Below are 16,675 nucleotides of genomic sequence, written 5' to 3'. Positions count from 1 at the left end.
ATGTAACGAGATGCCACCACGACGTGAGCTCGCTTACCGGCTCGTCAGTCACCTCGTGCACCGGCGTTCCAACCTCCCTTTTCCCCTTTTCCTGTTTTCACATTCCCCAAATAAACAGTCCGTGTTGCACATGGTTGTCCTGCCTCGGTCGTGACAGGCTGGCTGCCGCGCTTGTCTGCAGTGACGCACATTGCTCAGAGGCACGCTATCAGCGTTTATTCAAACGTCGTTCTCATGTCACTTATAAACCCGCGAAGTAGCGCATTCGTGAAAGGTGAAGCGCAAAGTGGCAAGGCATCACTGTACTCATGTTGGAACAGTTCACAGCTAGGGAGATGAGGGTGGACAGTGGTTCACTGCATGAGACAGGACATTACAAAAGGGATGTTTTGAAGAGTTTTATTGTGCTGTGATTCTTGATCCCTGACCGAAGCATGCGTGTCACAGATTATTTTCAAGACCTGTGGCCGGATTTGATTAGTGGTGCAATTTCACAACATGTCTCCTTTCAGACTGTAAAATTCTCTTTACGGCACTAGTCCAGTTTCTTTGTGGTCTGACTCCCGGCTCTAGAATAATGTCAATTAAGTTCACGGTTCTTATGTTCCTAGTTTTGCCATTGTTCAACATTGTGTAATACAAGGCTGCAAAAAAGGCAGCACATTTCATTCAATTCCCCTTTTTGCCTACATCGACTTCTTTCTTAAGGCTTTGACTCTCCGGGGGTGCTTGGACCACCCGCTTGGCTGCACTGGATCGGAAATTCCCCCTGCTATTCCCTTGATACAGGCTGTATGCCGGCTTGTACCACATCTTCCCAGAAGCATCTCAATCCTGTCTGCCGTGACATTGTAAAAAAAAATAAAAATCACGCAATAATCACATGTTCTCATTGTGTGCCAAAAATCTATTTGAGCTTGGCCTACATACGGACTCTTTTCAGCGGCCCCCGAAAAAGCACACTGCAAAGATCCCATTGGGAAATGTGACACTGTTTACAAGAGTGCTCCAGATATTTTATTGAAGAACTATTATTCCAATCAGGCTCATCGCCATGTTGGAGTAAAGCCATTGGAGAAAAAAAAGAACTGAGCCGCAATTGTACATGCTTTACTAGGGAAAAACAATAAAACAAGCAGGAAATTCAACCTAAATAATTTGTCTGTGATAAAAGAACCAGTAAAATAATAAAACGAGCATTTTAACTGTACACCGTAACAGAAGTAAAATGAGAAACTACTGTGGCAGTGAGGAAAGGCGGGCGGGGCATAAAATGTAACTGTCGATCACAAAAATAAAATAAAAAGAAATTCCCGCCAAGATCTTTCATCGCAAAAGTAAGACAAAATGGAAAGGAAATTTCCTAACTGTCCATCATCACAGAAAAGAAAAATGTTGCAACAGTCCAACATTCACAACAGTAAAAGGTCCACATAAAAAACAAAACAAAACAAAATGTAACATCTTGTAACTGTGCATTAATAAATATGACTTTGCATAAGCAAATTGAAAATGTCCGTACAGATGAAAATACAATAAACAATAAACATTCTGTCATTTACCAGAGTGTGTACCGTATTTTCCGGATTATAAGGCGCACCTTCAATGAATGGCCCATTTTAAAACTTAATCCTTATATAAGACGCACCGGACTATAAGGCGCACCATTAATGCATCATGTCAGATTTTTAATCATTCTCCATTTTATCTTTTTTATTTCAACTTCAGATGCAACAAATGACTTTATAATCACAAAATAATGATCCATAGTATTTTTGATTCATGATTCATAGTCTTCAGCAGGCCACTTATGCTTGATTTCATGACACAATGCTTAGGGCCAGTTTGAATTTAGGAATTTAGTCCATATATAAGGCGCACTGGACTATAAGGCGCACTGTCAGCTTTTGAGAAGATTTTAGGTTTTTAGGTGCGCCTTATAGTCCGAAAAATACGGTAATTGCTGCCCAGTATACAGTAAAGTGAAAAAAGGAAGGTGAAAAATCTTTTCAGATTAGATTTTTTCAGTTTTTCTACTTTCTTGTTTAAGATCATCAAACAAATGTAAATATCAGACAAAGATTTCTATGGTGATGGACAAAATGTTCTCTTTTTTTCGTTTCCATCATCACGGAAGTAAAATGAGAATGAGGAAAAAAAACTGAGAAATTATAAACACCATTGCAAAAGTTAGCTAATGAGAAGTAAAATGAGTAAAAGAAAAAAAAGAACATGTTGGAATGTTCCATCATTCCAGACTCAAGATAAAAACAGACCATGTCACAACTCAACACAGAAATGCAAAAAAACCAATAATAATCTAAATCTCTGAACTGTTTGTTTAAAGTAAATTAAGAAAACGGTTCAACGTTTCATTTGGTAGCTGTCAATAAACAGGAAAATAAAACTAAAAACAGATAAACTGTCCATCACAGAGTGAAAATGAGTGAATGTCACATCTGAGTCAGCCTTGACTATAAATCATCTCTACAACTTCAATACCAATTTCCATAATAACATGGGAACTCAGCAATAGAAATGTTCCTATCATGCAGGAAAGAAACCATGTGTATGATAAATGTGTCGACCGACGGGATGGCAAACAATGTCATTCCGTCGCTATTACTTTACCAAATCCATACTGAATGACTTTGGGGCGCAGCAACAAATGATTGATGATGATTTTATTGTCAAAGACACAAAGCTTTTTTTCCCGCTAGGAGGTTTGCTATGTTTCGTTTTTCACGGTCTGCGCCTCATGTTCGCTCCCAGTCAAACAATCTGTAATTGGCATTGAAATAAGAGTGCGTAACGCATCTGCATTGCGCCCTCCCGTTTGATGTTTTAGGCCGCAAGGCTGCGACATTCTAATCAAACCGTCACATTGTCTCGCCCGCTAAATGTTTTGGTGCGCCGAAGACAATCGTCGTTTTCAACTGAGGCTCGCCCCCCTTTCCGAAGCCGCCGCCGCTTTGAGCGTTTCCGCCAGGGGCTGTTGGTGCTCTCTAGCTCACTCGCTTGCTTTTCGCACAGCCACACGCAGCCTTTCGAGACCATCAATTATTGAGGCTGCCAGTCGCCTTCGGGGACCTCTGGAGAAATCAGCATGATGAATGCAATCAGTAAGCAGCGGTGGAAAAAAACAAAATATATGCAGAAATGGCTACTTCCAAAACTGGAGTCCCTGAATTAGGTGTGAATGATTAATGATATTTGCAATGATATAGCAAAACAATGAAGAAATTCAACTGTATTGGAATAAATGCCAAAGATACATAGCACACTTGCTACAATCTAATCCTGGAGATAGTGATACAGAAGCTTGAACGATAATGATTTATAGCAAAATTCATATAAAATGGTGATGCATCAGTGCTGTACTGATGAGGTATTGATGTCTAATCCTGGTGTTATCAAAATTAAAGCCTGAGGGACAATGTTTTGTCAGATTGAGGCCTAATGCTGATATGTCACAATATCATACTGAAAGATAGTTGTGTCGATATTTTACCCCAAGACATAATTTTAAGAGACGTCCCAGTGTCAGTATCAAGGCTGATCGTAATATTGCCACACCCTAAAGCCGAAATTCTATGGTACCGGTTCTAAGCGAGTGACCCGGTGATATGCGCTCGGATCGTTAACTTTTTACCCTACAATATTTTCCTCTATATTATCCTTTGATATACTTATATGACATTGTAAATATGGTTGTGTTGTTGTAAAACACAATATTTGTGTACTGTATGTATTGTATTTTTATGTCGTGGTGGCTGGGGTCTGTTCTTGATAATAATTTAATCAGTTGTTTCAATAATTTTTAGTTGCAGCCCTGCTTGACACACCAGTAGGTACCGTATTTTGCGCACTATTAGGCGCACTTAAAAACTTACGTTTTACTCAAAAAAACACAGTGTGCCTTATAATGCAGAGCGCCTTATATATGGATCAATTGATGAATTTGTTGATCCATACTGGTTGTACACAGTGCTCTGCCAAAATGTTTCAGTACGTTTTAGTACGACTAGTAAATTACAAGGTCACATCGCTTCCCAACATTACGGCAACTGTCGTCAGGGGGCGTCACCGAATAGCTGTTGTACCCGCGAGGCTATTTCATTTCAAAATAGGCTGCTCCGTTAATGTTTCGAGTAAATTTACGGATTGATATGGAAGGGAAACATAGGTAAGCAGTACCAATGTGTTAGATCGAACTTTAGTCAGTTCCGATCATTTTATAGGAGATTGTTTGAGAAACGCGATCGTTTTACACTTTGCTTAGGCTCATGGGGGTCTGCGAGCTGAAGCCCATGGGAGTTTGCGGGTGGCTAATGCTATAATAATAGCTGCTATACGCACAAGGCTATTTCATGTCAAAATAGGCTGCTTTGTTAATGCTTTGAGTAAATTTACGGATCGATATGGAAGGGAAACATAGGTAAGCAGTACCAGTGTTAGATCGAACTTTAGTCAGTTCTGATCATTTTATAGGAGATTGTTTGAGAAACGCGATTGTTCACAGAGGGCTCATTGGTTATTGGCTAGTGGATGCATACCGCAACCCTCGTCAACCTCAGTTTGTTGCAGTATAGCTTCTATTTTATGCGCCTTCTAATCCGGTGCGCCCTATATATGAAATAATTTCCGAAATAAAAAAATTCAATGATGGTGCGCCTTATAATCCAGTGCGCCTTTTGGTGCGAAAAATACGGTACTAACCCATGAACATTTCTGGTTTATCATAGATACAAACAGGAGGATTACAGGTAGTTGTAATAGGTCCACCATATATTTCCTCTTGGGAAATAAAGACAATGAAGTCACATTTTGATGAAAGAGGTTACTTTAACAGGAAGTAAGTAATAAAACAATAAAACCCTTCATCTTAAACAATGAAGAAGTGTGTTTTCTGTATATCTTACTATATAGCTTATAATTAAATAGCTGTGCCTGGAGGACTGGCCACCCATCAAGTGTGTAATTAAACAACCAATTAAATCTTATGTGAGCATTTCCCAAAATAGTCTGTGAGTAAGCCTTTCTGAATTCTACTAAATTGTGATGCAACTCGGGGCTAATTTACATAATATTGCACCCCCATTGAGATTCTATGAACATGACTTGGCCGACAGACAAGAACTTCCACTTCCAAGCGATGACCGAACAAATCTGTCTGAAACTGTATCTTGCACCAAATGGTAAGCAAAGCTGCAGTTTTGTTAGGGGCACATATTATATTTGGCTAATAGTTATCAATGTTTGCTAGTAAACAGCATGTTACTGTTCAGTAAAAGTTGTCAATGTGGCGTTGAGTCTGCAGTAACTAATTGTTCTAATACGGCAATGTAGTGCTATCTCGAAGAGTGAAAAACATTTACATTTTGACCTCCCCTTGTTCTGCCACTGACATGGGAAGTGTTCTGTTGTTGGCACACCGGGAAGTAGATGGTGTGCTGGGTAAAAAATGTCCATTTGCATGAGGCCAGGCTGCCCCCAAAAAATAGTCTGATCTCACTGAAGCTCATTATTGAAAAGAAGTTAACCTCTGTATACAGTAAAAGTTAAAAGAGTCTACCTTATCATCGTGGGTGTATGTTAATAATACTATGAATAACCCTGAATAAATTAACACTTTCCTCATGGGCTTTGCCGGTAATAGAATGTGACAAAGTGCGAGCCTGTCTGCCTTTTTAATAAGATGCCAGGTGACATCATTAACTCGCATTATGCCCCAAACACCACCAACCAACCAAGACATGCAAAATTAAACACCTTGGACACTTTTTCACAGCGTTAACTCCTTGTTTGGCTAATCCCAACCGACCGGACCAGTGCCTCCCACATGAGAGGCGGTACATTAAAGCTATAGGCAATCGGCATGGTTTTAAATCTGGACCAAAGTGTAATGAAGTACATCGAGGTGGAGGAACATAGAGCGAGATGCTTCATTTAGCTGCTTTCAGCACCTTGTCTTGAGGGACCAGCCTATGTGTGGGTGTCTGTGGGTCTGTGTGCATTTGCACAACTGTTCATGTGTATGTGAATGCATGCACATCTCTGCTTGCCTGTCCGTGAGCTTGCACTATACAGTTATAGAAGAGTTTCAAACGAGTTTGATTTGCTGCATAATAGCGAGCTAGCTCCAACATTCACGCTCGCCAGAGGCTGAAATGGGCTTTTTTTTACATGTATTTATTTATTCATGTATTCATGTATTCATTCATTCATTCATTCCTGACTTGTTACTAAAGGGCAAGGCAGTCACATTCCAGTTCATTAACAAATAGGGTCTGAAACCTGGCATGCCGCTGTACTGTACCAAAAAATCTGATACAAATTTGGCATCTCTACTCACGGAAAATACAGTAATGGGATCGAGCACTGCCAGAAAAAATGAATAATTGACAATTCAACTCCGCAAAAATATATTTTAGTTGAGCTGTGATTTGTTTCTGAATCGACACGTCTCTCTGACCTCCTCATTAGAATGTAAAATCGTTCTTGCGATGTTTGAGAGTGTTTTGAAATTTCTGTGTTTCCATCACCAGTTCAAATTTTGCGCATTTTCGAGGGTAATAGAAACCCAGCTGGAGTTAATTTTACTTTCGATGGGCAGTCATGTAACTTAAAACCGTAATTTGCAAAAAGCACATTACACTTTAGATTATTTTATAAAGGATAAAAAAGTTGGACATTCTGTTATTCACGCATTCTTTGCTCCTGTATGAGTTGCAATGACATTGTGGAAGAAAATCTGGTAAAACAGATAGACATGCTCTAAAACAAAACAATCTATGACGCACGCAACCCTCCCAAAGTGAAGCGAGATACCACAAGATGGTTGTACTGTACTGTAGCTCAGAAGAGGTAACAGAAGAAAAATAGATTAATTCTTAAATAGTGAACTCACAAAGAGCGTTGCTTCTTCGTATATTGTTTTTGGAAGTAACATAAGAAAAATACAGTCACTTATCTCATGAATGCAGTAGAATGAGGCAACAAAGGTAAAACTACTATGTGCGAGTTTATTCTTTTTAAGCATAAAAACCTACAAAGCGGTGCATTTGTAGTCAGCAAAGTTGTTGAGCAGCACAAGTTCTCCTGGTGCCATGTTAGCATTCATGTGGGGGTAAAAAAAAACATCAAAACATTTTGTGCATGAAAAGGCTTTTTTTGCACATATACGTATGTGCTTATTTGTCAACATAATGGCCCGGTTGGATCCATTTTACACTGCTCATCTCTCGGTGCATTTATTTCCTTTTGAAGTCCTCTGAAAGTAAAACGTTCCAGTTGATGCTCAGCAGTCACATGGTGGTTTTAAGGGATTACCAGTGTACACACCTATTTGGCTGAAATAGCTGATTTCAACCAAAATGTCTTACTTACAATTTTGGGCATCGGACCTTGAGAAAAAGCATGTCCACCATATTGGCGGCTGTCTTTCTTGCTTTATCTTTCCGAGCACCCTTGAAACAATCTTCATATTTTGATAGCATGCGCCCCCCATTTCATGGCACAGTTTAAAAATGTTTTGCAATGTAATACCGCCATCTGTCAAGGGTTTTATAGGGGCCCATTTGGACAAATCCCCAAGTCAGACAAAATGCTCAACTTTCTGTTCAATTACAAGCATGAGGTTTTTTTTGTGTCCTGCTATGCATGGCGGGTGAATCTCAAGCTAATTTGCGAAACTAGTGTGTGGTTTCTTGTTGAATTTAAGATAAATATCTGAACATACGCTCGCCCCCTTGCAAAAAAATTCGGAGTAATTCACCGAGTGCTTACATATTACTCAGTGACGTCTCTCTCGAGATCATCATTCATATTTGGTATCCCTCATGACAGCATACATTGAGAGGATGATGACATGCGATGCCAGATACTGTGTGTGTGTGTTTTGTGTGTGTACCTCACAGAATGACAATAGCATTGCCATTCCTAATGGATGTTCCTCTATTTGCCTTTCAGACTGGGTCAGAGAGGGAGCCGTCACATTTCTGCTCCACTAAGGTAAGTTAATACTTGGCTAGAAAGTGCTTTAATCACGGTATCACATTTATTAGTATTAGTTATTATTTGGTTCAGTTCCTACCTGGAACATGTGAGGGAAAGGGCAGCAAGTACAAACACAGTCCAGATCAGCCTCTGGCCAGCAGATGCAAAGATCAAATGAGATTGGTGAATGATGAGATGAGGGGACGAAGACAAGTTTTGTCTCTTTTACTCTCCACACAAAATTGAACTCATCACATGGCAAGCAACAAGCTACTTGCAATTTTAATTTCATCTAAGAAGTGTCATACTCCCACCTCTCCCTTAAAGAAACATGACCCTGGTGAATGTTTATTCCTTGTGGGTCACCACGGTAGCATTATAATTATAACAACTTTTACTGATGTACTTGTGCATGTCGTAAATTTTCTGGAAACATAAGGGAAAATAATACTCTCTGAAGATATGCCAAATATGCATGGATACTTATCATTTTTTAAATGCCCAATCAAAAACATTTTACTCTCTTACTCTAAATTTTTAATAAAAACTTCTCATAAAAATCCATCCTTCCATCCATTTTCGGAACCGCCTGTTCCCCACGGGGGTCGCGGGAGTGCTGGAGCCTATCCCAGCCGTCATCGGGCAGTAGGCAGGGGACACCCTGAACCGGTTGCCAGCCAATCGCAGGGCACACAGAGACAAACAACCACTTGCACTCGCACCTAGGGACAATTTGGAGTCTTCAATCAGCCTACCAAGCATGTTTCTGGGATATGGGAGGAAACCGGAGCGCTCGGAGAAAACCCACGCGGGCCCGGGGAGAACATGCAAACTCCACACAGGGAGGGCCGGAGGTGGAATCGAACTCGCACCCTACTAACAGTGATGCGGACGTGCTACCCAGTGCGCCACCGAGCCGCCTCTCATAAAAATATTTAAATTAATTTACTACAAATTGAATAGTTTATTATTATTATTATTATTGTTATTATTATTGTTTTAAGTTGAAATAAGGTCATTTAAATGTATTTTATTTCAAATAATACTAATTGTGTTGCAAAAAAATCTTTAAACTTCACCATATAATAATCTAATTTAAAAAATACTTCACTTTCTTCTCACTTTTGTATGTTTTGAGGCACGCATCAAGCAGCTGCCGAGAGCTTCGCCTTACCTACTTGTACATTTCATCTTCAGCTCTAATGTTGGTGTCACATGCTTGCACGCACACTGGCACGCACGCACGCACGCACGCACGCACGCACACACACACACACACACACACACACACACACACACTCACACACACACCTCTAATGCAGCTGCAGGTATGATGGCAACTGCAGCCTTCGTGGGCGGCTCTTCAAAATAGGCCAACGGAACACGCCGTTCTTTTTCTCACATTTGTCTTATGCGGATCAGTTGCTGCCTATTTGTAGAGGCCATAAAAAATGTATCACTTTTGGGCAGCTCACCATTAGTTTTCATAACTCTAGCAGAATCACCTTGGTAATGATTCCCCTAAATAGTGTCAATTTCTTAAAAATTGCTTTTATATAAAAACAAAGCTTTCTTTTGGTTATACTTTGGCTATAATTGGCAATACAGTCAAGATGGCTAACACTGTATGTGAAAATGCATGTAAAAATGCACAGAAACGTATACTCTAGGGGTGTAAATCGCGGGTTTTGTCACGGTACGATATCATAACGATACAAAGAACTACGATACGATATTTGCCGATATCTTAAAGCCTGCTGTGATTCATTCATGATACATCGCGATATAGTGCTCTACAATCGATTTTTTTTTTTAAATAAATAATATAAAACAATATCCTGATTTATAACAATTCATGCGCAAAATCAACAAGGTACTGCAAACTCTTTATTTAGGAAATTACAAGAGTATTGTAGTATACAAAGTGCTTATTTTAACACTGAACTTTGATGTTGTGTTTTTTCTTTAAATGTCTGGCGAGATTTGTGCTCCCTAAATATTTGATCACCGCATGGCAGGATTTACAAACTGCACGCGTCTTGTCCGTTGAGCCATCTTTTCTTTGGAATCCAAAGTGCTTCCAAACGAATGACTTGAAGCCTAAAGGGGAGCAAATTTCCTCGTCTTTTTGGACACTAGCCATAGCACCAGCCCAGGAGCCGCGTACTAGTTGTCGACTCCCCTTTCACGTCCCTGCTCTGCTCACAACACAACAACGCTGCGCACTGCTCCCGTAAAGAGGAAGCAAGCAACAATGAACTGGATTTCAAAATAAAGTTGCGTCTAATGTCCGAGGTCAAACACGGCGATATAAATCGATGTTTACGTCTAGCATCGATGCCAATAAATCGTAGAGCATTATATAGATTAATCGATGTGTATCGATGAATCGTTACACCCCTAGTATACTCACATTTTGAAATATCTTGATCTCAAGTGAATTTGGTAGAGAAAAACTCATGAACTGTTAAAATGGGATTTTTTTTATGCATTGGCAAATTACAGTTTTTTTCTGAATGGTTAAACTTGTAACACAATTTCTAAAACTATTAATATCGATCCCCAAACCAAAGTTTGCAAAGCTCTAAGCACAAACACTGCTTAGCATTTATTTTGTAATTTTGTAACACACTATGAGTGCCCAGCACTCTTTTTGTAGCTACAGCTCACTACTGAGACTCCAGTTCCAATTGATCAATGTACTCCTTGCCAAACGAGACACGATATTGCTGCTGGTGCTATTGTTTACATATTCTGCAGTTGGCCACATTTTCACAGGAGAAATTTATTTTAGATAATTAGTTCACTTTCCATTCAGCCTGAGCAGTAAAATTAGACCACAGGTAAGGTGTCTGTGTTGAGGAAAATGGATCAAAGGAAGAGTGAGATTTAGAAGAGACAGAGGAAGAAGGTGGGGAGGTGAGAAACCACCTGCTATTTTCAACACCCACTTGTAAAAAAAAAAAAAACTAACATTGCAAAAAATGTTATAGAAAAAAAATATTGAAATTGGGATTGTTCTTGGAAAAGTCATGAAAAAAAAGGAAAGCAATAAATTATTTTTTAACTTTTTTAATTAGCTTCACTTTTTTAATTGGTTTTGAGTGGAAATTGTTTTTCCTCTGAGACTAATCAGAAAAACATTACCTCCACACTTCATTTTAAATTAAGTCAATCTATAAAAAAAATAATCAACTAAAACATACTTTACTGACCATTGAACGTTGTATGATAAAATCACAGATAAAAAAAACATTCTTTTGAAATTAGTGAAATACAAAAAAAATGCAAGATATTTTTCACTTTTACTTACAACTATTGTTTAGTTACTCATTTGTGCAGAATTCTTTTCTCTTAAGGTTCAGATCTTTTTTTGCGTAAGATTTCAGTTCTGATTTAAAATCAATCAATTTCAAACCTATTTTTTTGTTTCCATTCATTACTAAAAATCAAAAACATTTTCAACTTAATCCATCTTTTTTTTTTTTGTCCTTCAATTCACAACCTAAATCTCCTTTCCTGAGACTGCACTTCACTCAAGGTTCAATACCACCTCTTGGTAACAGCGACCTGAGGACATAATTTCTCTTATTAAGCCTCTTTTTAAGTTCTTCTCACAATATAGTACGTATAACAAGAAACATGCAGGCTGGTGCTGCCCAAGAAGATCACTGGGTTCTGTTACTCAAAAAAGCATGTGTTAATTGTCTCACTTTACTTACACCTTGGAACATGTACCAGAGGTGTTTGATGCATTTTTTATCAGGGACAGTCTATGAAACCAATCAAAGAAATGGCGAGTACGCTGCCCGAGGTTTATGAGACACTAGTAAATCCAATGGCTGTGGGGAAGAAGGCCCAAATGTGTGCGATCGTTGATGCTATACCAGCCTGCGGTTACTGGCACCAAGATATATTTCTACAGTAAATTTCCAGACGGCTTGTGAGCCTTCTAAGTTGTGTTGAGATGGAAAAACAAATCTCTCGCTTTTTGGTTTGGGGGGGGGGGGGGTTGCATCGCAGGATTAACAGCAGTTCTGTAGTTGTCATCATGCTCAGTCGGGAGTTTGAGGTGAAAGCTTGTTCAGTCACACATCATCCTGCCTTGTTCCATCCCAGGACTTTGGTGCGAGGGTGCCACAACCTGATTCAGCGAAGGATCCAAGCATCGGTTGCCACAGTCAAGTCCGTTGGGTTTTGGTTAAAGCAAAAACATTCTGCGGAAATGTGGAAGGGCATTAGGATAAAACAAGCACATTTTCAACAAAAATCTGTGCAAGACCTACCTGTATATAGCAGAAAACCCCCAAAACAATTTACAATTTAGTATCACCCATCTGTCTAGGTTCCGTCTCTTTTTGGGTGCTGTTTGTTCCTTAGTCTGAGTTTGACAAAATAGTCAAATAAATACCTTGACATTTACAAATGATGGATTCTTCAAACTAAAATGACTTCCTGTTCAGTTCGGTCATGACTCAGTTAGTGTGTTTTGTGCATTGGCATGCAACCAATGTTTTTTTTTTTTTTACCTTCCGAAAAAATACAAGATGATCATAAAAAGTTAACATTAAGCTCCGCCCATTTTAGACAGCCTAGGCAATAAATCCTTTTTTTTAATGGTTGCTTCAAACCAAAATAGTCAACTTCCTGTTTGGTTTCAGGCACAGTTCATTGAGGCTTTTTATGCGAGCTGCAATGATAAAGACATCTAAACAATTTTGTGATGATCTGTGAAGCTGCTTTTGGAGCGATCAGCCGTGAATTTCCTGTTCGGTTCCAGGCATGGGTCTTTGATTTTTTTTCAGCTTTCCTTTTATGATACACTGTACATGTCCACTCAATTTCCCATATACAGCATTTTCAACTTTGTATTTGAGCCATTAATCTCCAACATTCGGATTCTGTGTTCTTCTTTTTACCATGTCGGTTTTCAGTTGAGAGTCTTTCCGTTACGTGATCGTGGTGTTAATGCACATAGCAGGAAGTGTGATAAGAGCCAGTGTTGAGAGTCACTGATGAGAGTTCCCAGCAGTAATTTAGGAGTGAACATGCGAGGGGGAGAAGCGATCGAACTCATTGATCGGACACGGTGGAATTACGGCTCATGTTCTTCTTTTTTCCCTGCTTCTCTCTCTTGACTCTTAAACAGTGACTCCCACTCGCCAATGACTCAGATATTGCTGTTGCCGCTTGTAATCTGTGCCGCGTGACAAAGTGGTACACGCATTTTGCTGGCTTGGAGAAAATTGTACGAGACAAAAGAGAGTTGAAACAAACAAATTCACTAAATTGTTTTACTTGTCCAGAAAAGGGTTTTATATGTATGTGTGCAATATGCAATGAGTTACTACAATGCACTTCTGACAATGCTTGTTATAATTATGAAGGTAATGGTGCCTGGCTGTTCTTTGTGGGCTGAACCATTCGGGTTAAGTGCTCAGCCCATTTGTGGGCCCACTGCGATATCAGCAAACCTTCCAACTTGCATCAAGTAAGTGGTCAGACATCTAATATTCATTTACTCAACAACAGATTTGATAATGAGAAATGTGTTCCCCGAGTATTGTTTCCGAATGTCCAGGTCAGCATGGCATCCCCTTCACTGCCACCGTTCAGTGCTCTTATCGCAAATGTTTGCTTGCAAGTCAAGGCATGAAAAAAAATCCTGCCAATGATAACATATAGTATATTTTGCGGTTTGTCGTTAGGAGTGTGGGACTTCCTCCGAGTCTTTTCCCAGCAAACCCCTACTATTGCTTGACATGTATTCCCACTGTGGAAAAGAGCAGAGTTTGTCAGTGAGGACGGGAATGTTTGACAATTGACTGACAGGCAGGAGGGTTGGAGAGATTATCAGAAGGAATAATTCTAATCTTTCTGAAGACTCGGATTTGAGAGGTGGAGGGCAGTACTGCTCGGGGGAACTGGTTGTCAAGTAATGGAAAGACTGAAATAATTGACATACCGTAGATACAGTCCAAATTGTACGTTGGCTTCAACTTTGGGCTAAAAATTATACTGACCTGCCATTTCTTAAATTACTTTATTTAAACCAACAGTGCCATCTAGATGTGTAAAAACATATTGTATAACAACTGGTTCATGAAGCAAATATGAAGCTTCATTTTGCCATCACTACTTCCTAAAAAGGTAATTGATTGTTATGTTTGTCTTCCTCCTTCAAATCAAACTTGTGTATCAAGGCACCCCTGTACATTGTTGCAAATGTATACATTTGGCCCAGGAAGAAGTATTTACCACAGATATTCTTTATTTTACTGTTAAGAAAACATGCAACTTGATCGGTGACAAAAAGTTACATAAGACCACAACATTCTCTGCTGCTTTGAACATGAAGTTGCTTTTCTGTCAGTGTAGTTCGACAAAATTTGAAAGACAAAAATTGGTCAAATTCAACTATCAGGGACTTCTTGGTGTACTGATGCTTTTGTCCGTGTTGATTTGCCCAAAATTGATGTCTTCTTTCTGCTAAAAAATTGCTCAAAAGTCAAACTAATTGTGACAGTGTTAATTTGCCCAAAATTGATGTCTTCTTTCTGCTAAACAATTGCCCAAAAGTCAAACTACTTGTGACAAAAACACTGAATTAAGTGCCTTTCTTTTGCCGGAATGTCCTGATTGGATTGACTGCGGTGATAACCAGCTGCTTTTTAAACAAGACATACGTACTAGGTGTTTCAGAAGCCATCACTCTCTGTCTCATTTACCACCTTAACGATGTCCTTAAGTGAGGGTCCCCAAGCACTTGCAGGGGTAGGATCCTTTTATATTGATCACTGTCAATGTGTTGGTGGTGCACAGCTGATTGGCATACCTCAAATTTAGTATAAAATTTTGTCCTGGCAGCAAAACACTGGATCGACAAAATGTCTATACGGTGAATGATGTGCAACAGAAATTAGTAATTTGTCGTCGAAAGAGAAATATTTCTACGCAAATTGTATTTGTCAAAATGTGCCGGTCTGGGTGTAAAAAAAAAAAAAAGCTCCTCAATGAAACAGAAGGGAGGCTAGTTGGAAAGTGTAAAGGAATGAATGAGAAGAAAGAGTAAAGGAAGGATACAAGGAAAGCTGGATGATAGATGAAAGAAAAGAAGTAGGAAAAGCAAAAAAGGAGGGACGGTTGAGGGTTCTCAACATTCTAGAATTACTCCAAATTACTCCAAAAACAACACCAACAATCATTTGGAAATTCATCCCCTAAATCCATTTTAAATCAGCAGCATTCATTTTGCTAGCAGGTCGCCCGCGTCCTTTTTTTGTCTTCCGGGTTAGAGAAAGAAAAGAAAAGAATGACGTCTGGATTGTTGACTGCCGCTTCTACCCCGAACCGTGTCCGCTATTTATTTGTCCCCTGTCTGTTTGGTGTTTCCCGTTTTAAGTGTGCCTGTTTTTTCTTTTCTTTTTCTCGCCTTTTCACCTGCCCGCCGCGTATCTCTGGAACTCTGCTCACACCTCTCTGTTCCCGCTCCCTCTGACTACGAGCTACGCTAGCTAGCTAGCCAACCCACCACCGGACCCTCCTTGGGGTCTTGGCTCGGCAAACAGCTTCAACTCAACTTTTTGGCCACTTGGCCGGCGTCCTCGGGGGAAGCACCCGCTCGCTGCGAGCTCGCCGGTCGTGGCTCGGCTGTGTGCCGCCATGACACACTGGGGCTTGCCATTTGCACGGGTACAGTCGGGATTGACCAACACCACCATAAGCAGTCCCTACCCATCACTGAATTGGACCTCAACCTCCCATCTATTTCATCCTTTGAATATCTCGCTTTTTCCTCCCCAAATCTACTACTGCTGTTCTTATCTACCGCCCCCCAAAGTCACATCCGTCTTTTCTTTCTGAACTCTCTGAACTCCTCACCATCGTATCCGCAGTCTCCTATCGCCTCCTACTCATCGGTGACTTCAACATCCACATCGACCAGCCAACTGCTCCACTGACGTCTGACTTCATCTCCCTTCTGGACTGCTTTCATCTCACCCAGCACATCAACTTCCCCACCCACACCAAAGGCCACACCCTTGATATAGTATGCTCCTCCTTTCCACTCACATCCAACCCCCGTCCTCTCACCTTTCCACTGTCAGATCATCTCTGCATCCTCTTCTCCGCCCCTCTACCCTCGCCTCATAATTTCACAAAATGCACCATCTTCTACAGCAACATCAAGACTGTAAACCCAATCACGCTTTGCCAGCTCTTATCCTCTGCCCTTCCCTCCGACCCCACTTCTTCCTCCCCTGATGACCTTGCCACCATGCTCAACAACATCCTTTCTGACTCTCTTGATTCCCTAGCCCCCTGGAAAACTTCCTCTGTTACATTCACTAACTCTGCCCCTTGGTACTACACCCCGGAACTCCGCTCCATGAAACAAACTGGTCGTCAACTCGAACGCCTCTACAAAAGAACCCGCCTCACCGTCCATGCTGAAACCTTCAAACAACATATCTCCTCTTATCGTGATTGCTGCCAAATCTGCTTCTCATCTCTCATTAATAACACCAACCGGAACCCCCGCATACTGTTCTCCACCGTCAACAAATTGCTCCAGCCACCGGCCATCAAGCCACCCTCCTCACCCGCCCTCTGTAACTCCTTCCTTGTCAACTTTAACAACAAAATCGCCCAAATCAACAGTTCTCTGACCGACACC

At 40.4% G+C, this 16,675-nt stretch overlaps 1 protein-coding gene across 1 annotated transcript in view; it reads left to right on the top strand.

The window, feature by feature from the left end:
* The window catches only part of lingo2 (leucine rich repeat and Ig domain containing 2), a 178,373-nt gene that overhangs the window by 32,045 nt on the left and 129,653 nt on the right, over positions 1-16,675 (top strand). The window contains exon 2 of the mRNA XM_061289956.1: positions 7,972-8,013. The gene's annotated coding sequence lies outside the window, so the exon portion shown is untranslated. The remainder of the gene's footprint in view (positions 1-7,971; positions 8,014-16,675) is intronic.

The sequence above is a fragment of the Syngnathus typhle genome, linkage group LG1 (assembly GCF_033458585.1).
Source record: "Syngnathus typhle isolate RoL2023-S1 ecotype Sweden linkage group LG1, RoL_Styp_1.0, whole genome shotgun sequence".
In the NCBI taxonomy this organism is placed as follows: Eukaryota; Metazoa; Chordata; class Actinopteri; order Syngnathiformes; family Syngnathidae; genus Syngnathus; species Syngnathus typhle.
The sequence above is the reverse complement of the archived record's forward strand: the minus strand, read 5'-3'. Positions and strand labels throughout refer to the sequence as shown.